The sequence below is a fragment of the Mesoplodon mirus genome (assembly GCF_964341445.2).
Source record: "Mesoplodon mirus genome assembly, chromosome: 1".
Classification (NCBI taxonomy): Eukaryota; Metazoa; Chordata; class Mammalia; order Artiodactyla; family Ziphiidae; genus Mesoplodon; species Mesoplodon mirus.
The window spans coordinates 1,661,965-1,683,876 of record NC_138976.1 but is presented as its reverse complement, the minus strand read 5'-3'; the positions used below and the strand labels follow the sequence as shown (position 1 = coordinate 1,683,876).

Here is a 21,912-nt window from a genome sequence, read left to right as displayed (position 1 = left end):
CACAGTGTAATGAAGCAAGAAAATGCACACAGATTGGAAGGAAGAAATAAAGCTGTCCCCGTTTGCAGATGACAGGGTTGTCTTCGTAGACAACGTCACAGGATATAAGATAAACTGTATTTCTTTGTACTAGCAATTACTAAAATTAAGAATACAATACCATCTACAATCACTCAAAAAAAATATACCTACATGTAAATCTAACAAAACACGTACAGGACTTACATGCTGAAAACTACAAATTACTATTGAAAGAAATCTAGGTCTAACTAAATGGAGAGACATACCATGTTCATGGATTGAAAGACTCAACACAGTAAAGATGTCAGTTCTCCCTAAATTGATATACAGGTTTAACACAATTCCTTTCAAAATTCCAGCAAGATTTTTTTGTAACCACAGACAAGATTATTCTAAAATTTATATAGAAGGGCAACAAAACTAGAATAATTAAGACCATTTTGGAAAAGAATTACATGGGAGGAATCAGTCTACCTGATTTCAAGACTTACTATATAGTTACAGTAATCAAGACTGTAGTGGGGGGGACTTCCCTGGTGGTGCAGTGGTTAAGTGTCCGCCTGCCAATGCAGGGGACACGGGTTCAAGCCCTGGTCCAGGAAGATCCCACATGCCGTGGAGCAGCTAAGCCCGTGCGCCACAACTACTGAGCCTATGCTCTAGAGCCTGAGAGCCACAACTACTGAGCCTGCGAGACACAACTACTGAAGCCCACGTGCCTAGAGCCTGTGCTCCACAACAAGAGAAGCCACCGCAATGAGAAGCCCCCGCAATGAGAAGCCCGTGCACTGCAACAAAGAGTAGCCCCCACTTGCCGCAACTAGAGAAAGCCTGTGCACAGCACTGAAGACCCAACACAGCCATAAATAAATAAATAAATAAGAAATGGTAATTAAACAAACAAACAAAAAGACTGTATGGGGATAGACAGACAGGCTAATGAACAGAATAGATAACCCTAAAAAAGACCCACAAATATGCCTAACTGATGTTTTACAAAGATGCAGAGCAATCAGTGGAGGATTGCCTTTTCAACAAGTGGTGGTGGAACAACAGCACGTCCAGAGGCAAAAAAAGTGACCCTGAAGCTAAACCTCATGCTGATACAAAAATTAACCCAGAATGGAGAAGAGCCTAAATGTATAACTTAAAACTAGAAGAAAGTATAGGAGAATATTTTGGGGATCTAGGACTATGCAAAGAATTATTCCATAAGGAAAAACTGATAGACTTGATGACTTTATCCAAATTTAAAACCTCTGCTTGGAACCCCCCAAACGCAATAATGTTAAAAAAAAAAAAAAAACAGAATCTGGAACAAGACAAGAATGCTCACTCTCATCAATCCTATTCAACATAGTATTGGAAGTCCTAGCCACAGCAATCAGACAAGAAAAAGAAATGAAAGGCATCCAAATTGGAAGGAAAGAGGTAAAATTGTATGCAGATTACATGATACTATATATAGGTAACCCTAAAAACTCCGCACAAAACTACTAGAACTGATAAACAAATTCAGCAAGGTAGCAGGATACAAGATTAACATACAAAAATCTGTTGCATTTCTTTACAGTAAAAATGAAATATCAGAAAGGGAAAGTAAAAAAAAATCCCTTTGAAAATCACATCAAAAAAATAATATACTTAAGAATAAACCTGAAAGACTTATATGCTGAGAACTATAAAACACTGACAAAGGAAACTGAAGATGATTCAAAGAAATGGAAAGGTATCCCATGCTCTTGGATTGGAAGAATTAATATTGTTAAAATGGCCTTACTACCCAAAGCAATATACAGATTCAATGTAATCCCTAACAAATTACCCATGACATGATATTTTTCACAGAACTAGAACAAATAATCCTAAAATTTATATGGAACCACAAAAGACCCAGAATTGCCAAAGCAATCCTTAGGAAAAAGAACAAAGCTGGAGGCATAACCCTCCCAGACTGCAGACAATACTACAAAGCTACAGTAAGGTGTTGGCACAAAAAAACAGACATATGGATCAATGGAACAGAATAGAGAGCCCAAAAATAAACCCATACACCTACAGTCAATTAATCTTCAACAAAGGAAGCAAGAATATACTTCAGAGAAAAGACAGTCTCTTCAGCAAGTGGCATTGGAAAAGCTGGACAGTTGCATGTAAATCAATGAAGTTAGAACACTCCCTCACACCATACACACACACAAAAAAAACTCAAAATGGCTTAAAGACTTAAATATAAGACATGATACCATAAAACTCCTAAAAGAGGACATAGGCAAAACATTCTCCGACATAAATCATAGCAATATTTTCTTAGGTCAGTCTCCCAAAAAAAGGGTGTGGAGAGAAGGGAACCCTCCTACACTGTTGGTGGGAATATAAATTGGTGCAACCACTGTGGAAAACAGTAGGGAAGTTTCTTAAAAAGTTAAAAATAGAGTTGCCATATGATCCAGCAATCCCACTCCTGGGCAATATACCCAGACAAAACTATAATTCGAAAAGATACATGCACCCAATGTTCACAGCAGCACTATTCACAATAGCCAAGACATGGAAGCAACTTAATGTCCATCGACAGATGAATCGATAAAGAAGATGTGGTATATATACATACAATGGAATACTACTCAGCCAAAAAGAATGAAATAATTCTTCATTTGCAGCAACGTGGATGGACCTAGAAATTATCACACTAAGTGAAGTAAGTCAGACAAAGACAAATACCATATGATATCACTTATACATGGAATCTAAAATGTGATACAAATAAACTTATTTACAAAACAGAAACAGACTCACAGACATAGAAAACAAATTTATGGTTACCAAAGGAGAAAGTGGGTAGGGAGGGATAAATTAGGAGTTCAGGATTAGCAGATACAAACTACTATATATAAAATAGATAAACAAGATTCTACTATATAGCACAGGGAACTATATTCAGTATCTTGTAATAAACCATAATGGAAAAGAATATGAAAAAGAGTATTATAGTATCTTGTAATAAGCCATAATGGAAAATAATATATATATATATATATATCACTTTGCTGTACACCAGACACTAACATATCATAAATCAACTATACTTCAATTAAAGAAAAATCACAGGAGAATATTGATAACATGAAAAAAATTTGCAGTATGTTAACTGAAGACACCAAACTGTAAAACCGAATGTATGCTCAGAACCCAGTTTTTAAAATAAATAATATACATACACATGTGCTGGAAAAAAGAGAGAAAATTGGCTAAAGTCATGGAAACTTCTCATGAAAGAGGACACACAGATGACAAATTAGCACATGAAAGATGTCCACCACCTTTAGCCATCTAGGAAATGCAAATTACTACAAACAGATGCACTACAGACCTATCAGAATGCCTGAAACGAAAAACAGCAACACACCAAATGCTGGCAAGCGTAGGGGAGAAGGACCGCTTACAGAAGCAGAGACCCGGGCAGTTAATGACGGTCAGAGGGTAAAGGGCGGGAGAGGAGGTGGGGGACTACGAAAGGGCAGCCCCAGGGAGCTCCTGCAAAGGGTCCACTGCGTCTCTCAGTATTATCTTTCTTAATACCAGCTGTAATAAGATATAACCCATACATTATAAAATTCACCCATATCAAGGGTACTTCTCTCCTTTCTATGGTCAAACAATACTCCATCATAGGGATGGACCACTTCTGTTTATCCATCCATTCTGTACTATTCACAGCAGCACGTGAATCTATAATTATCTCAAAATACAAAGTTAAAAAAAAAGCAACTGTGTGGTATATCAACCTAAAATTCCCGAAATCCTCATTCACTTTAACACCCTATACTAATATTAAATTTAATTAACTACTAATGTTTAGATAGATGGATAATTTGTAAGTATAGGATCCAAACACTGGTCAGTAAGCCGAGCTTTAACACACACACACTCTGCTTCTTACGCGTGTTCTTCAGATTCCATGTCCAGGTTCCCGGCCACTTTAACAAGGTGTGAGAGGCACGTGTGTGTGTTGGGGGGATGCTGACAGGTGTGCTCTGGGTTTGCCTGATGTGCTAAGACGTTTACATAACACAAGCAGGTCCCTATCGTGTCCCTCCTATCACCTGCAGCCCTCTTGATCAGGGAGAAGTTAGTTACGGGAGTTCAAAGGCGCAACTAATAAAATGGGGTTCCTAGCAGCGCGGCTCACATCCAAGCACAGCGAAGGGTGTGTTTCCCTATCACGGGGAAAAGAGGCATTCTGCCCTAAAGTGAAATGTCTGGTTGCCCCAGCACGTGAAAGGGGATGGGGAAGATAAAAACTAGGACGGACACAGGGAGCACTGTGGGAGGTTCACAGAGAGGAATCTTTATTTCCTTGGGTTTATAAAACCCGGACATGACGGGTCTGAAAAGAAGCCACGAAACGTTAAAATTTGGGCCAAATTTGCTTGGTTTTGATGGGCTTATTCATAAGACAATTTTTTAAAGGTGCTTATGGATCCTTTACTGCCAAGCATTGTATTTTGTAAAACAAGAACCTGGTGTTGTGTGAAAATGGTGACTGGTGCTGGTGTGTAGAGCCTGCATCACCGCAGGACGAGGAGACCTGGGTGCCTCACCGCCACCCTGACCACTCAGCCGATTGCCCCAGAGTAATTTTCAGTACTTTGCACTAGTCACATCCTTGATATTTTTTTTAATTAACATTCTTCTCTCCCTAAGCAGTTAAGGTTCCTTAGAAAGGTGTTAAAGATTATTTTTTTTAATGTGTTGTCCCTTTGATTAATAGACAGCCAGGCTGAAACCATTCAGTGTTCTACTTGATGGAATACCCACATCTCTTCTGATAACGATACCGATTTCATCTTCCCCAAATCAGACCCTGAAATAAATGAAGTCAGACTTTACATCTGACTGTTCTCTGTAGTTTCCCAGAGTCAATCATAAACTACTGTTTTCAGCTGATGAATCTGGGGAATGCTGGATTTGATGTCCTGTAATTCTCAGCTCCATGGGAAGAACTGCCCAGGAAGAGGCGTCAAATCCAGAGCCAGCCTTCCGGGGCTCAGCTTGGCCCATCCAGTGCCGTCCATGGGAACAGAATCCTCACGTGTTCCCTTCCAGGAGCTCCACACTGGCTTCCATCCTCACTGTCCATTTATGATCTTACTCTGGGAAACAGCAAGCAAACCCTCATGCTATGGTTCTGCTCGATGCTCCTGCAGGATGTCCCTTCCTCCAGGCTGGCACTGCTCGCTGCCCTGTGAAAGGAGCCGATCCCATCTGGTCATCCACGGGTGGCTTCTGCTCCCTGGAAGCTGCAGGCCAGAAGGGGGCTGTCCACAAAGAGGGACATACTTGCCCACGTGCGCACCTCCCAAGGAGGCACCCTGCATGGGCTCGCCCTTAGACGGCTCTTACCCGACCACGGAAGGGGGCCGGGTCTCCAGATGTCTTTAGGTCCACGAAGTGATGGACTGCTGACCAAGGTCCATGCTGACCACAATGAGCAAGATCTAACTGTGGGGTTGGTCTTGGAATATTGGGTAAGAAAAGCCTCCTCTTCCATCCCAGTGCAGCTCGAGCCCTCCAGGCAGTAGATTCACTTCTGCAAACTAGACAAAACGTCCTGTACACTGTGTGCCTTCTCCCCAAGGCCTCAGAATTTAGAAACAAATACTTTTCCAGAGTCCCTTTACCTTTCATGGCAATGTAGCCATCTGCAGCAGTTCCATGGGAATCTGGTCTCTTTTATCCCCTGATGGAGCTGGACAAGCCGATCCTGCAGCCGAGCCTGAACCCAGGGCCACCGCCGGCAACACACATGGGCTCCCAGGCTCTGGGGGGGAGATCAGTAAGCGCAAAAACCCACCTCTGCAGTTAGCGAGCTTCTTGAAAACGGACCTGAGCCTCCTGGTGAAATGCAGAGAAACTGACCAACTTTAGCAGCTGCCCCGCGCCAGACAGCTCTGGTGTTGTTCTCCGCAGGGTGCCCTCTCACCACGGCGTGTGTTGGATCAGAACACAAAACCCGTTTCTAAAAACTATAAGTGGGGGGCTTCCCTGGTGGCGCAGTGGTTGAGAGTCCGCCTGCCGATGCAGGGGACACGGGTTCGTGCCCTGGTCCGGGAAGATCCCACATGCCGCGGAGCGGCTGGGCCCGTGAGCCGTGGCCGCTGAGCCTGCGCGTCCGGAGCCTGTGCTCCGCAACGGGAGAGGCCACGGCGGTGAGAGGCCTGCGTACAGCAAAAAAATAAATAAATAAAAATAAAATAAAATAAAAAATAAAAACTATACTTGGAAATTATGATCACAGAGGGATGCTGAACGATTATCAAAAACTTGAAAATACGGTAAAGAGGGACTGTGCCCTTTCCATGTCACAGGAGGGACCAGCCAACCAGGCCACCAGGACTGTTTCATTCTCCAGGGGACTGTAGGTACCTCTGCTTGGTTTGATCTCTGGTATTGATTATGTCCCAGACGCTGTGACCTGTTAACTCTTAAACAAGGCTGTGCCCAGAAGAGACGCAAATGATGATTTCTGCCCAGGAGCAAAGAGCGCTCACTGCCCAAGGGGGCTGGTGCTCTTGCCTGGGGGACACTCAGCAATTGTGTAACTAACTGAACAGTCTGAGTGCAACGTTCTTTCTTCAGTGACTATAAATATACTCAGTTCCTCAAACGCTCTTGGATCGAGCTTTCCTGCTCAGACCATGAAATATTACTCAGCCTTAAAAAAGAAGGGAATTCTGACATGGTGTACGACATGGATGACCCTGGAGAACATCATGTCCAGTGAAATAAGCCGGTCACCAGAAGACAAACCCTGTAGGATTCCACCCATGGGAGGACCTAGAGAAGTCAGCTTCATGGAGACAGTGGGGGCCAGGGGCTGGAGAAGAGGAGGGGGAGTGCGAGTTTTGTGGGGACAGAGTTGAAGTCTGAGAAGATGGGAAAATTCTGGAGTCGGATGTGGTGATGGTTGCACAACGATATGAATGTACTTAATGCCACCCTGAACCATACACTTAAAAATGGTTCTGATGGTAAACTTTATTTCATGTATACTTTACCACAATTAAAAAAAAACTTTTTAAAGTTATACTTCATCAGAGCTACATGTGAAAGGCATAAGAATCAAACTTCAAAAATAAAAGAGAAATGTGACCTTTGGTAGAAGGGTCCCCAAGAGGACACAAACAGCCCTAACCATAAAGGACATTGTTGATAAACTGTATTTCATTCAGATCAAGAATTCAAAGAGTCCACCATTAATAGTGAAAAGACCACAGGGATGCGATGCCTATAAAACAAAGGCGGTGTGGTCAGAATATTTAAAGAATTCTACAAGTCAGTCAAGGAAAGGGAGGCTCAGAAAGAGGGGAGGGAGGCAAAGACTTGAAAGCGGAGAGGAGGCTCACAAAAAGAATGCCACAGAAGGCAGGCAGGGCACCAGTCACCGGGGATGCAAACAGACTCCAGGCATGCCACACACCTGTCCTGGGCAGGGTCTGCGGGGCAGGGGTCAGCTGCACGCACCTGCACCCCGGATCCTCCTCGTCCCCCCAGGTGTTCACCCAGCATCTGCACCTGTAAGCTTCCGAGCAGAGGGTGTTCATAATAGCCCCAAAGCGGAAAGAACCCACAGCCCACAACAGATTAGATACTGAAATCGTGGAAGAGGCCCCGGGCAACACCACCCACCAGGGCCCCTCCAGATCCGTTCCACGGGACGCATCTGAAAGTCTCAGTTCTGAGCAGAAGCCAGGCCCACTTGTCTCCGGGAGATTCAAGAACAGTAAACTCTTCCAGCCACTAGAGGCTCAGGATTCGGGGCGTTGGGGGACTGGGAGCCGAGCCTTCACCTTCACCCTGGTCACACAGGTGTGTTGGCTGCATAAAAATACATCGAACTGGGGCTTCCCTGGTGGCACAGTGGTTAAGAGCCCGCCTGCCAATGCAGGGGACACGGGTTTGAGCCCTGGTCCGGGAAGATCCCACATGCCGTGGAGCAGCTAAGCCCGTGCGCCACAACTACTCAGTCTGCGCTCCAGAGCCCACGAGCCACAACTACTGAGCCCACGAGCCACAACGACTGAAGCCCGTGCACCTACTGCCCGTGCTCCGCAATAAGAGAAGCCACTGCAAGGAGAAGCCCGCACACCGCAACGAAGAGTAGCCCCCGCTCGCCGCAACCGGAGAAAGCCCGCGTGCAGCAACGAAGACCCAACGCAGCCAAAAATAAATTAAGAAAAAAAATACATCAAACTGTGCGCTTGAGATCTTTGCCCTTTTCTGTAGGCCACACAGCCGAGTGTGCTTAAGATATCCACTTACATGGTAATAAAAGGCAGGCGGAAGCAGTTTGAGAACCGAACAATGAATTTAAATATTAGTTTGTACTTCGTTACACAAAGGTGTGCTTTTTAAAGGAGAAAATCAGATAAATACGATCACTCTATTAATAATTTTTTGATCATAAAATTTTCAGTGCTGCATATAAAAAAATCCATGCACAAGTTTTTAAAAATATAGTGTCGAGGGCAGAGGGGGCAATGCCTACCCACAGACAGTGTGTCCACAGGCCCAAGGCCCAGGCATGTGCCCCATCCTGCGGTGGGGCAGCCCGGGTCTCCCCAGGACCCTCACTCCCCTAAGCCCTGAATCCAGAAAACCTCAGGTCCTTTGACCTCAGAATCCAGTTTCCTTGAGAAGAGCAGACACGTGTGTGGGGTGGGGCGGGGGAGGGGAGGCTCCCTAAATAACCCCAGGGCTGGTTTCAATGGCCTGAATTCCCAGGTCCTGTGTCCTCTTTTAATTCAAGCTCAGAATAAATACCATTACCCCATTTTACAGATGGGGAAACTGAGGCTCTGGGCGGGGAAGGAACTCGCTCACTGGCCTGAGAACTGGAGCCTGGATCTTGAGAGTGGACATGAGACCTGTTCATCCACAGACAGGACTCAGGACAAAATGCTCCTGGGCCAAAAGCAGACACCAGAGAGAGGAGGATGAAGGCCCTGGGCGCTGGCCACAAGGGCTGAGCAAAGCCCAGAGGAAAGAGCCACCAAGGTGGGTGGGGTCACGCGTCCTCAGGGCCACAGCACAGTCCCCTGCCTGGTTTCCTCTGCCTCATCCGGGGAGGAGGGCCCCGGGGCCCCTGCGAGCGTCAGGGGAGCTGCAGGGGAGGCTGGGGGTGAGCGCTCTTGAGGACCACCTGCCCGGGGGGCCTGGAGAGCCGGGTGCCACCCTCGCCAGCAGCCGGCACTGTCACTGCACGCGGCAGCTGCCGTTGCACCTCTGCGATTCCCTAACGGTTCCCCTGGGAGCACCAAAGGTAAATATGTAAATTTGACTTCAATCATGGCTTTTTAAAACAAAGCACACACTAAATTAATTTAGGGCACAGAACCCGAAAACTACTCGTGCGTGTGTCTGAGCCTCCCGTCCCGGGCAAGGGGGACCCCGAACGTGAGGGGGCCAAGGGGGCAGGGGGCCAAGAGGGAGGCCCACCCGCTGGATCCCCAAAGGCGAGCCGCAGCGGGGGCCTGAGCCTCGGAGGCTGAGCCCAGTGGCATCAGCCAGGGGTGTCGCCCCTCAGCTTCCAGGCAGAGGACGCTCCCTACCGGCAAGAGGCCCGACAGCCAGGGCCGGGCAGGCGGAGAGGGGTCTGCAGACCCCGGGCTGCCCAGGACCCCTGGGAGGGGTTCCTGGTTCTTTTCCTGGTTCCTCAGCCCGTGACCACATCAAGGCACAGCCTGGAAGCTGGACCCGGCCCATGGCCTGCGGGACCCCAGGCCCGCCCACCTCACCTCCGCCTCCAGCCCTGTGGGCTCTACAGCGGCCCACGGGTCAGCCCACCGAGTGGGGTCTCAGACAGTGTTGTTAAGGTCATGGTCGGTGCAGAAGTGGCCCGGCCCAGACGGCACGGAATCAGCTGACAAAGGACACTGGTGCCCTTGCTCGTCGTATTTTTCGGGAGGTGGCGCAGGTGGGGGCTCTCCTCTCCAGGCACCCGGGAGGGGGTGCCCTCCAAGACCCCAAAGCAGAAAGGGCTCGGGGAGAGGACGCCAGCCAGACGCCTGAGCCGGGAGGCCTGTGGGTGGCACAGTCTCTCCAGCATCCCCAGGACCCCCCAAGCACCCTACACACCTGGGGTGTCACTTGTTTCCAGACGGTGCACTTTGGGGCAAGGGGGCTGGAGGGCAGTGAGAGAAACAGACCAGTTCCCAGCACTAGCGTTAAGATGACTTTAAGGATAAGTAACTACACCTGTGCTGTTCATCACCATGACGACAGCACGTCTGGGAACGTCCGGCACTGGAGGTCCCACTGGTCCCTCTCCGTCACAAGCAGCTGTGACCGTGGCCCCAGGAAGGCCTCGTCTCCACGTGAGCCTGGGCAGGAGCCAGTGCACTGCTCCTCCAGCTGCATGGGGGCAGCGGGGCCGGCCTGGGGGCCAGGAGCCCCTCCAGGAGGCACGGGGATGAAGGGAGGTGCTGGAGAGGCTGACCTAGAAACACTGCAGCCCGGGGTCAAGGCTCTCCAATAGTCTCGGGGAAAATAAACAGTCTGTTCACACGTGTTCGTATGTTCTGGAACCAACGAGGGACACAGGAAAGAGTTCCCTAAAAAAGAGACCAAATCAAACTCAGAACTGGGATGGCCACCTCGGGACCCACCAGGCTCCCAGGCCACTGGAAACCCAGAGGGAAGGGCGGCCGGGTGGACACAGGCCGGCCAGCTCCCAAGGGACTACCTTGGCCCACCTTGTTAACCAACGCCCTGCAAGCATCACTCCCCTGGCCACCCAGGCCAGCCGAGGCCAGGGCAACAGGCCAGCACCAGCCCCTCCTCCTGCCCAGGCTGGGCAAGTGCTCCCCCTGCTACAAGCCATCCGGGAAGGCGGTGCCGGGCACCCGCGTCCACTGCGGCTATAACAAATTCCCTCGTGAGGTTTCTTGGAAATCAGTGGCTGCAATGTAATCACAGCTGCCGGGGCTCGGAACGAGCCCGCTCGGGGGCTCTGTGCAGTTATAGTTATTACGAAAGCTCAGTTAAGAAACACTGAGGAAGAACTGAAACCTTCAGGAATACCCGAGAGCCAGGGGAGGGGCGACCCCTCACCCCCACCCCACCTAGGACGAGGACACGCTGCCCCTTCCTGCTGGTCCCTCATGCGGCCATCCTCACCCAGGGCCAGTCTGTCCTGACCCAGCTCCGTCCACCCGGATGCACCTGGCCCAGGTAGCCGCTGCCGCCCGGGGGCTCTGGCTGTCTCTGCCCCACCACAGCCCACCAGGGCAGCGCCCAGGAACCCCAAGAAACCCACGAGTGGGCACAGCTATCACCACCCCCGGCTCTGCTCTGACTCACCCCTCGGGCCCCTGTTTCCTCCCATGACATGAGCGGGTACAAGACACTCTCCAAAGACGCTCAGCCCTGGCGTGGCCTGACAGCAGCTCCGGGCCAGCTCACCACCAAAGCAAGACCATGACCGCCTGGTATTCCCTGCAGAGGGCGGGGCCGTGGAGGGGCTTCTCCCAAAGGGCCGTGGGGGTCTGATGAAAGGGAGCAGCCAGCGGGGCCATCCCAAGCCTCCACCTTGTGGCCTTGTGCCCATGGCTGGACCCGCCTTCTCCCTGGTGCCCGTGGGGTGCCCTCACCCAAAAAGCATGGGGCAGGGCCCCCGGAGTCACGCCAAGCAACACACACAGGAGCCAAGGTGAGGCCTCGTGGGTGCTGCGGAGCAAGGCCCGCGCCGTGCGTGGAGGCCCCACCTGCCCCCAGGCAGTGCCTCCCCTCCTGGCACAAAACCCCACTCCTGGAACCCCCCGTAGGAGGAAGGCTGGGCCCTGCCCACACGCCTAGAGACAGGCCAGCGGGTGGAGGGGTCCCGGACTGCTATGCCCAACACCCGTCAGCGGCCAGCTGGCCACCGCAGAGCCCTGGTCCCACCATCCTCGTGCAGGTGAGGCTGGCTCGCAGCCAGAGCGGTCCCATCGGCCACTCCCAACCTCCAGGTGTTTCCTTCCGTCCTTCTCCCCGCAAGGAAAAACAGACATGTTTGCCAGAAGCAGCCAATTTTATCTTGCTAACTTCACCCTCACACACGGACCACTTCTGACCAGGGTTTCATGCCGACTGCCTCAACCCTGTCAAACCTCGGAGCCAGAGGGCTGATCCTGTGGGTTTTGAGGCTGCGAAACTCCTACCACTCCTAACTCCTACTCCATTAGACGTGCACGCTGACATGAAAGTCATCAGACCAAACCCCGCTCCACGCCCTCTTTCAGAGGGAGAACTCCATGTGGGCAAACAGCCTTTCTGGCACTGGGCTGGAAACCCACAACCCTCTGAGCTGCAGAAATGGGGCCATCCCACCAGACAGGAGGCCTGGGCACTCCAGCCATCCCCAAGAGAGCGGAGCCAGAGGCCAAACAGCCCGGCTGGGCGTTCTAGAGGAGCGGCACGGGAGGTCAGAGGGCAGGGGGCCCAACCTGAGATCAGGAGACACGGGGACAGTACGGCAGTTCCTTCCAAGATTGGGGAGGGGGGAGCAGCCATGGAGAAAAGGGAACGGGGGCAGGTAGACACTTTGGCCTTCACCCTTCTGCTCGGGTGAACAGGGTTCCCCAAATTCATGTCCGCCTGGAACCTCAGAATGGGACCATAAGTAAACCAAGGTCTCTGCAGGAGCAATTAGTTAAGATGAGGTCTTAGAGGATTTAGGGTGGGCCCTGAAGCCAACGACTGGTGTCCTAAGAAGAGGGAAATCTGGACACAGGAGAAGCCGTGTGGCCAGGGGCTGGGAGAGGCGGGAGGGAGCTCGGCCCTGCGCTGCCTTGATGGGGGGCTTCTGGCCTCGGAACGGGGGAGCGTACACCTCTGCTGGTTCAGTCGGCCCAGTCGGCAGGGCTGTGTCTCAGCAGTCCTAGGAAACTCACAACCCCCCGCCCGCTGACGCTGACCTTGACCCGGGATCTGAGGGAACGGGGACCTGCTGGTTTCTGACAGATCTGCTCAGACTCAGACAACATCTGCCAAGTACCAGGATGGCCCCGGTGCAGCCCCAGGTCGGGAGATGGAGGACACGCGGGAAGTGGTGCTAGGGAAGCCGCTTCTCCCCGACCCCGCTTCTCCCCAGGGCTCATCGTGGGCAGGAGGGGGCCAGGCTTGGGGACACCTCCTACTTCATCCTCGCAGAGCCCCACAGCCCAGAGGAAGAGTGGGCCGGGGGCCGGGGGCTGTGACAGAAGCAGCCCAGAGTCCAGCTCAGAGCTTCTCCATGGGGGACACTGGAGGGACGTGGCCACGGACAGCCAGGACGGGACCCACCTTTCTGGGAGCAGCCGGTGCTGAGGAGACCCGACACCCCTCACCACTCAAGAGCCTCCCGTTCCAGGGCCAAAGACCCAACCCTCCCCCGCACACAGGGTCCTGTGCGGCCCACTGCTCAGCCCTGCCCCACACCCCACATCCTGCCCTGCTCCCACGCACACCCCTGGCCATGACCCCCATGCTGGGGTTGCTTTAGAAACACACACACCAGACAAATTCCCCCAAGTGACTGGACAAAATCTACCACGGGCCACCTCCAGCCGGCAGGACAGTGGCATGGCCGCAGCACCGCTGTCCGAGACGTGCCCAGACCGGGGGCATTCTGCAAAACTGGCCTGGGCTCTGGGGGCAAGGTCACAAGAGCCAAGGAAAGACCTCAGATCTTGAAGGCTGAAAAAGCCTAACAGACACAACAAGACTTGGACAGACATGAGCACATCCGTGTCCACACAGCGCCATTCACAACAGCCAACCGTGGAAACAGCCACGCGTCCTCGGACAGAGGAAGGATAAACCCAACGGGGTCCATCCACACAGTGGACTAAACTCAGCCTTAAAAAGGAAGGAAATCCTGACACAGGCCACAGCAGGGACGAGCCTCACAGACATCATGCTGACAAAAAGCCAGACGCAGAGGACAAATTCTGTGTGATGCCACCCATGTGCGGCCCTAGCGGAGTCAAACCCACAGAGACACAAAGTGGACGGCGGGGCCCGGGGCTGGCAGGGGGGAGGGGAGTGAGCGTCTAATGGGGACAGAGTGTCAGTTTGGGAAGATGAAAGAGTCCTGGAGACGGATGTGGTGACGGTTGCACAACAATGTGAATGAACTCAATACCCCTGAACTGTGTGCTTGGAAGTGGTTAAGATGGTAGGTTTTACGTGTAAGTAACCAGAATTTTTTTTTAATTAAAAATTTAAAAGCAGACCTGACAGGTGCCTGGGACAGGAACACCACAGTGACCCTCTGGCTGTAAAGGGCCCAGGCGTGGCGTGGGAGCCACTGGGGCCGTTCAGTGACCGCTGGAGCTGCGGTGAGGCGGGCAGCGGGCAGCCCTTGTTTCAGTGGGTCACCCAGCAATAAGGGGCCACTACTCTCAAATGGTCTGGAAGAAGTTCTGTGTTCAGTACGCGCAGTTTCTCTGTAAGTTTAATATCGTGCATCTTTTAACTCTTTCCTCAGGCATCAGAACTAGCGTCCCCAGCTGCCAGCGCTGGGCAGAGGGTAGGGGCTCCTCTACCACACTCAAGACCTGTGACAATGACAGCGGGGCCAGGAGGCTGGAGGAAGCCAAGTCACCGTGCCCCCACCCCGGAGAAGGGGTGCCTACTCCTGGGGAACGCCCGCCCCCTGGGGTCCACCCCAACTCCTGGCCAGACGTCCTGAAAACCCTCAGAAATGAGTCTCTGAACGTGGCGGGGACCCTCCTTCTGAGCTTGGGCAGCAAATCACGTCCTGTCCTCCCAGGAGAGAAGCCCCATGCCAGGTGGCTGGTGGGGTGGGGGAAGGACAGAGGAGCCCCCCTAGCAGAGCTGGGGGCCAACTCCCAAGGAGGCCTGGTGGGGGGACTTCCCACTTTCCCTGGGTTACTGGGAATGTGAAGAAAGGCCCAGCGCAAAACTGCACGGCAGCCTCCCAGGCCCTCAGGCCCTCGCCCGGCCGGGCGGTCACCTGCACTGGGACCAAGCCGGGGCCGCTGGGCTGGCAGAGCTGGGCGGGAAGAGGAGTGAGGGGGACCCGAGGACCCTACTCTCCTCCAGGAGAGACCCTGAGGCCCATGCCACGAGCCCCCTGCCAACGTGCCCCCTCTCAGGCCTGCCACAGCTGCCTGAGGTCTCGGTCCAGGAATGGCAGGGCCCCCGGGGTCTAGAGGCACAACGCCTGGGTGCCCCGCCTCCCCGCCTGGACGCCGGGGCCTCCTCCAGACCCATCCTGGGCACCCACCTCCTCCCGAGGCATCTCTGCTCTTACTTTCTCTTTGCCTCCATTTCTTGGCCATTTCTTCTCACTTCATGCCCTTAGTTTTCTTCTGTGAGCCTCCACGGGGAGGAAGGACTTGGAGGGCCGCGGTGGCCCCAGTCTGCGCTGCAGTTTGGGGTCCAGCCCCAAGGACTCCACTGAGACCCACCTCCCTCTCCTTTCCAGGCTGCTTCCCAGGACAAGGATGGGCTGCTAAACTGGGTTATGACAATTAACACAAATTCTGCCTCCTGTCCCCAAACTTATGTAACCGCAGACACTCTTGTTTCAGGAAAATCCTTCTCTGTCAGTGGCCCCATTTCCCGCCCTCGACCCCAGCTTAGCTCCTGAGCCAAAGTTCCTTCCAGACTTCCCAGCCTGCGCTGGCCCTTCGTGCCCGCGGTCCAGGCGCTCGTCGGGGCAGTGGCTACTGTCCATGCGTCTGGCTGCCCACCCTCCTGGGCAAGCACAGGGCGGAGCCAGACGGCCAGCAAGGCCGCCCCTACTTCTGAGACTGCCCCTCGCCCCCAGGCACTAAAGGGTTTCTGCGCCCACCTGGCCACACCGGGTTGACTAGGGTCCCCCCAGAATTCATGTCCATCTGGAACCTCAGAATGTGACCTTATTTGCAAACAGGGTCTTTGCAGATGTAATTAGTTAAGATTTTGAGATGGGAGTGATGCGTCTACAGGCCAAGGAACGTCAAGGATTGCCAGCACCGTCAGATGCTGGAAGAGGCCAGGATTCTCCCCCACTACAGCCTCCAGACGGAACCAGCCCTGCCCACACGTTGATTCTGGACCTCTGGCCTCTAGACTGTGAGAGAGTAAATTTCTGTTGCTTTAAGCCTCCAGGTTTACGGTCATTTGTTAGCCAACCCCAGGAAACTGATCTCACCTCCACCCCGTTACACCCCAGGGTGACCGCAAGGCTCACGCCCCTTCCAGCCTGTCCTCTCCACCGGCACACAAACATCGCTGCCCTCCTGGAACTGAGGGACCCCACAGGGAACCCCCAGAGCAGCGTTCACAAAATAGGGGGGATGCACCACCCTTGGTAAGGGAGGGAGCCACCTTCAGACTCGAGGAGGGGGCAGGCGTGAGTGGGCAGTCAGGGCCACACGCCAATCTCACCACCGCTTTCCCACGTGTCTGCCAGGGCCCGACATGGCAACACTCAGTCAACAAACAGCACAGGGCCCAGTGGTGAGCCTGGGGGACGTGAGCCTCCAGCCCCTACCCTGCCCTGAAGCCTCCACTGGGTCCATCCTGCCCCACTGCTCTCCGTGTCCCACCCCCACCTCCTCCCAGCGCGGACAAGGGGTGAGGGCTGGTGTGGAGGAAGGGGACAGACTCGGCCCAGTGTCCTGAGACACGGCCAGGAACCGACGACGGCTGATGGGCCGGCGATGCAGGGGTGTCGCCCCGGGGGGACCCGCCTGTGCCCCACACCCCACGCACATCCCCATCCCAGCAGAAGGTTTCCCGGAGAAGCCAGCGGGCAATTTGCATAATATTCTTTGCAAGTTAATATCAGCCTCTGATAATGATCTCGGCATAGCTGGAGCGCTGAGGCGGCTGTTACAACACTAAGTAATCATATTTTAAATTATGTTTCCCTTTATAGAAAGGTGTTGCAAAAACACACAGACATGAAATCTGTTGCAGCCCCCTGCCAACCACCTGACCAGATTCCCAGCGCCACGGCTGTCACTGCAGCACGGGGGCTGGCGAGACCCGGGCCGCCCGGGCCAGCCCCGCGCCCTACACTGCCCGGGCCTCACCCGGGCCAGGGGTGCGTCCCAGCAGGGGCACCGCCCAGATCTGAACCACCACGGGCTCCGGCCATGGTCAAGGGTGAGTCCGTGCAGAGAAGTTAACGGAGCACCTAGGGCACGCTCTCATCGGGGGTCCCAACTCCCCTGGGGGTAGGCCAGGGGGGCGCTCCCCATCCCCACAGCCGCCAGCCCCTGCCTCGTGCTGGAGACTCCAGTGCCCACACCACCAGACTTCCAGGCGCGTGTCGTGTGGCGGACGCGAGATCCTGAAAACTCAAAACCAAAACCATCGGCGCTTCCAGAACTTCCCTGTTGCAGCCCCTCACCCAGCACCTGGACTCGGGGACCCAGCCCCAGAAGGCGAGCTCAGCCTTGACCCCTGCACACCCACAGCCGACTGCGGCCACGGCACACCCTCCCGCCACGGGTGAGCCGGTCCTGGCGTGGACGCAGGTCTGAGCACACGGCCACACTCGGTCCCCCTGGGGGGGCAGCAGGAGCAGGGCCTGCGTGGATGGAGCGGCCGGTCACCCACAGGGATGCAGAGAGGACCAAGGCCAGGACCTGGAGGAGGCAGGGGGCCCACGGCCGCCCCCAAGGGGAGCCCCTTCTCTCCTTTTCTCTTCATGCAGGAGCGGGGGCCACCACTCAATCTCTATTTTCTTAAAAGCTTTCTTTTCTTTTTTATTAAAAAAAAAATCCAATTATAGCTCAAATCTCTCAGCAGGGGTCAGTGTGGAATCAGAATAACCAAAGTTAATGGACACGACACAGGCAAGATTAATGCCTGAAGGGGTTCAAAAGTTGTAAGATGCAGATTTCATTAACATTTTAATTGTAATGTATCTTTTTAATCTTCTCTCACCCTAATGGCTTTACATGGCCAAAAGAAAAAAAAAACTGCTGACAACAACAAAAAGTATCAATATACAAAATTTAACAAAGGCGCTTAGCAGTGCAATGGAAACTAAATTAAAGGAGCAAAACTATGTTAACACTGTGATTTTTAACAGCATAAAAGTCGGAATGTAGTAGAGGCGGCTGCTTCTCCTTTCTTGGCGCAGAGACTGGGATGGGCGAGTTAGGAAGACAGGCGGATGCCCAGGGCTAGGGTGGGGAGGCCCCCCCACCCCCTGCGGGACCCAGGACAACCCGGGGGCACAGGGAGCAGACTTCCTGCAAAGACCACCAGCAGCGCGGCAGGCCCTGCCCCTTCCCCACTAGCTGGGCTCCAGGCAGTGTCCAGGAGGCGGAGGGAAGGAGGCCCTCCTCCAGAAAATGCCAGCCATCTCTGGGGATGGGGAGGGGCCATCTAGGGGTGTCACCATAATGAAGGGGGCATTTTGTGGGACAGGGCTGTGGGTGATGAGCAGGCATCCCACCCCCAGGCCACAGTGAGGGGCCCTCGGTGGCTCTGGCCTACAGGGCAAGCCACGTGTTACGGCCTCCAACTTTCAAAAATGGTGTCTCAAGAAATACACTTGGCCCGGACTACCAAGTACCCAGGAGATTTTTATTTTCAATCAACAAACACCCCTGGAGCACCAAAGCTGTGCCTGCTGCTATACCTGATGCTTCGCCCCAAATCCAGCTCCCCTCAGCACGCCCCTCACCCAGGGCCAGTCCGCCCTCGAGGACCTGGGGGCTGGGCCTGATGCTGGGCCTGGGGGCCAGCCAGCCCTGGGCCTGGGACACAGCCCCACGGCCGGCCGGGCTCACTGCTCACCCCAGTGACTATATATGGGCACTTTCAGGCCCCTGCGGTCCCCGCCCCCGGCCCTGCTGCTTCCCAGGCACACAGGCAGACACGGGGCGGGCCCCAGGAGCTCCCGGCCCATCCATGGCCATGTGCCCTCCTGGATGCCAGGGCCCAGGGCCAAGGGGGAGGGCGAAGATTCCTTCAGAGAGACCCAGAGCCAGCCTCTCCTTTCCGTGGGACCAGAGACCAACACCTCAGAGAAAAGTATGCCTCCATCCGCCCTGGAGACTGAGAAGCAGCCTCCCCTTAAAGGGGCATGAACCTCTCACTGGCTCTGGTCCACTTCCAGGGAGGGGGCATCTCCACAGGGCCCCCAGGCCAGGCCTGCTCACCTTCAGCCTCCAGCGGTAGCATCACAACACACAGGCCAGGGTGGGGCTCAGAGGGGTTAAGTTACCCACCCAAGGTCACAAAGCCTCCAGCTGGATGTGACCTGAGAGAGACCTCAGAGGTCCTGCTCCCAAGTGCCTCCTTGCCTGGACCCAGGTCCAGCCAGCGGAAGCTGGGGGCGGGGCAGGCCCCAGAGAGCCCAGCGTCGCATCAGATTCCAGCTCCATTCCTCCTGCTCGGACAGGCTCCCAGGCCCGGGCAGGGGTGAGTATCCCCCACTGTCCGTGTCCTCACGGGGGCTGCCCCACTCTGAGGATGCCAACCACAAAGGCGGCCACCAGGGAGCCCGGCTCCCAAGTTCATGTCCCAAACACCTCTGTGCCTGCCCCACCTGCTGAGACCCTCACCCACCGGGCGCCTTCTTCCAAAACCTGAACTTTAAATGACAAAGGCCAGAGGCCAGGGCAGAGGAAGGCCAGCTCCCAGTGAGCAAGCAGCTGCAGGTGACAGACACAATGAGGGAGCCGGGGCCAGCCGGGAAGCATACTTTGCAAATGATCTCATCGAGAGCCAGGCCTGGTGAGAGCAAGGATTTGCTAAAAGAGAAACAGAGGTCGCCAGGATCCCCGGCTCTCAGGAGGCAGGCTGGGTGGCAGTGGCGCCTCGGGCCTCAGCTTCGCTAAGGGGACTGCTCCGCCCCGCCAGCGGCCTGGGTCCCTGGAGCCAGGATGGCGGGTGGGGGGATGTAGCCTCCCAGGCACAACCTCGGTGGCTCGGGACACAAGGAAAGAGTGAGGGAACGTGGGTGTGGAGGGCAGGGGAGGACACACAGGCTTCGCCCGGGCCACAGTGTGAGGGGGTCACTCATCTCTGAATTGGGGTGAGGACACCAACGAAGATGTTGTCTCTGATCCTAAATTCTGGCCCCACCTGGAAGTACCCGAGGGCCAGACTTTTCACCTCGGGGAGGACTAAGGGGATGCCTGGGAAAGCGTGCTGGACGCAGATGAGGCATTCGGAGAGGCCTGGGCAGGGTCCAGAACGTGGACGGGCCGGGCAGCACTCTCTGCAGACCCGGCAGGCAGGCAGGCAGTGAGAGGCCCTGAAGCCCCTCACCAGCCCCCAGTCGGACCCCAGACCCAACCAGACTTTACAAGCTCCCGAAGTGGGGCTGCCCACAGCCAGGAACAGCTCTGGGTCCAGCCAGGGACCGGCGGCCCCTGTCCCTGTGGAGGGAGACACCCCTCCAACTGTACCGAAGACATTGCTCCCCATCAAAAGACCGGGCCTGAAGGCCAGGTTCCTTGGGCCGGGACACCCCTCGGGGACACCGGCCACGGGAAGGAGCCAGGCCCAGGCCAGCTAACACAATAGATCCTCAGCTGGAAGGCAGCTTGTCTTGTCCCAACAACCCAGCCCAGGTCAAGTTCCCCAAGTGCGCCTGTTACACGGGGGTCTGCAGGCTCTTGGGAGAAACACGCTGGAGTATCAGGAGCGAAGGGCCGTGATCTGGGCCGCAGTTCCTGCTCAAACGGCTCAGCAGACGTTCCCCACCCTGCCCCCAGCCAGGGCAGCTCATCTCACCCCCCACACCCCAGCAGGACAACAGAACCCAGGGAGGGACCAGGCCGGAGAAGAGCCAGGCGAGACGGGACAGGGTAACCTGGAAGGGGGCAGACTGGCCACGGGCTGCAGGGACAAGACTTGCCTCCCCGGGGCGGAGGGAACGAGACCTCAGGTGCCTCAGACTCCAACCCTACTGACGGTGGGTGCAGTGGATGGCGCCGGAAGGCCCAGGGCCTGGAGGGAGTCCGAGTCCGGTGCAGCCCATACCTGGCTCTGCATTCCTGGGAACACAGACCTCAGAGGAAGAGGCGTGGCGTGGAACCCTGGGAACATCCTTGAAAGGGTCAAAGCCACATTTCTTACTTTCTGTCCCAGGAGGGGTCCCAGGCCCACCCCAGCCCAGGCTGCAAGTCAAGCACGCTGAGCCCTAGAGGCAGAGGTGCCCGAGGAACCTAGACTGTAAATGCCAGCTCAGCACTTGTCATCACCACCGTCTCTCTTATATGAATAATGCATCTCACGTTTTAGTTGGAAAACAGAGAGAGGATTTAAGGGTTCTGTTAAAAGTCACCCACGAGCCCACCTCCCAAAGACAGCCTCTCTGAGTGTCCCAGCACATCCAGGACAAAGAACCCAGACGCACTCCGGGCAGCCAGGGTGGCCTGGTGTCCCCGTGTCAGAAAATGCACAAGCTTTTTCTCCGGGTCCAAGATTCTGCAGGAGGCTCGGAACGGCTGCAGAGCAGAGGCCGGCCGAAGCTGGCTCCGAGTCAGCGCGCTTTCAGACACCGCGTCCGGCGCCCACCCCGCCTGGGTGTGACCACCGAGAACCGATCTCTGCCACCGAGAGGGCACGAGGGATATCCTGTTCTACGGCTGTGCCCCTTCCAGCCAGCTCACCGAAACAGCAGGGGGCCAACCACCCTGGGTCTCGCCCCTCCCATCTCCTTCACTCAGGCTCCAGCCAAGGTACCAACAAACGGTGGCTTGTCCCACGGGAGAATGCCAACGGCCTCCTGGGAGGGGTGGACACCACAGAGGGCCACAGGGAGAAGGGGAAGGGGGTTTGTTGGAAGGGGGATGGCAGTGTCCGCTGCTTTGATCCTTCACCTAACTCCTTGTTTCCTCATCTCTAAAATGGAGCCAACACTTGAAGATACCTCTCCTGGGG

The 21,912-nt window shown here is 54.6% G+C and overlaps 1 protein-coding gene across 1 annotated transcript in view; it reads right to left on the bottom strand.

Annotated features, from left to right (window-relative positions):
• The window catches only part of NACC2 (NACC family member 2), a 72,253-nt gene that overhangs the window by 49,524 nt on the left and 817 nt on the right, over nt 1–21,912 (bottom strand). The window lies entirely within an intron of this gene.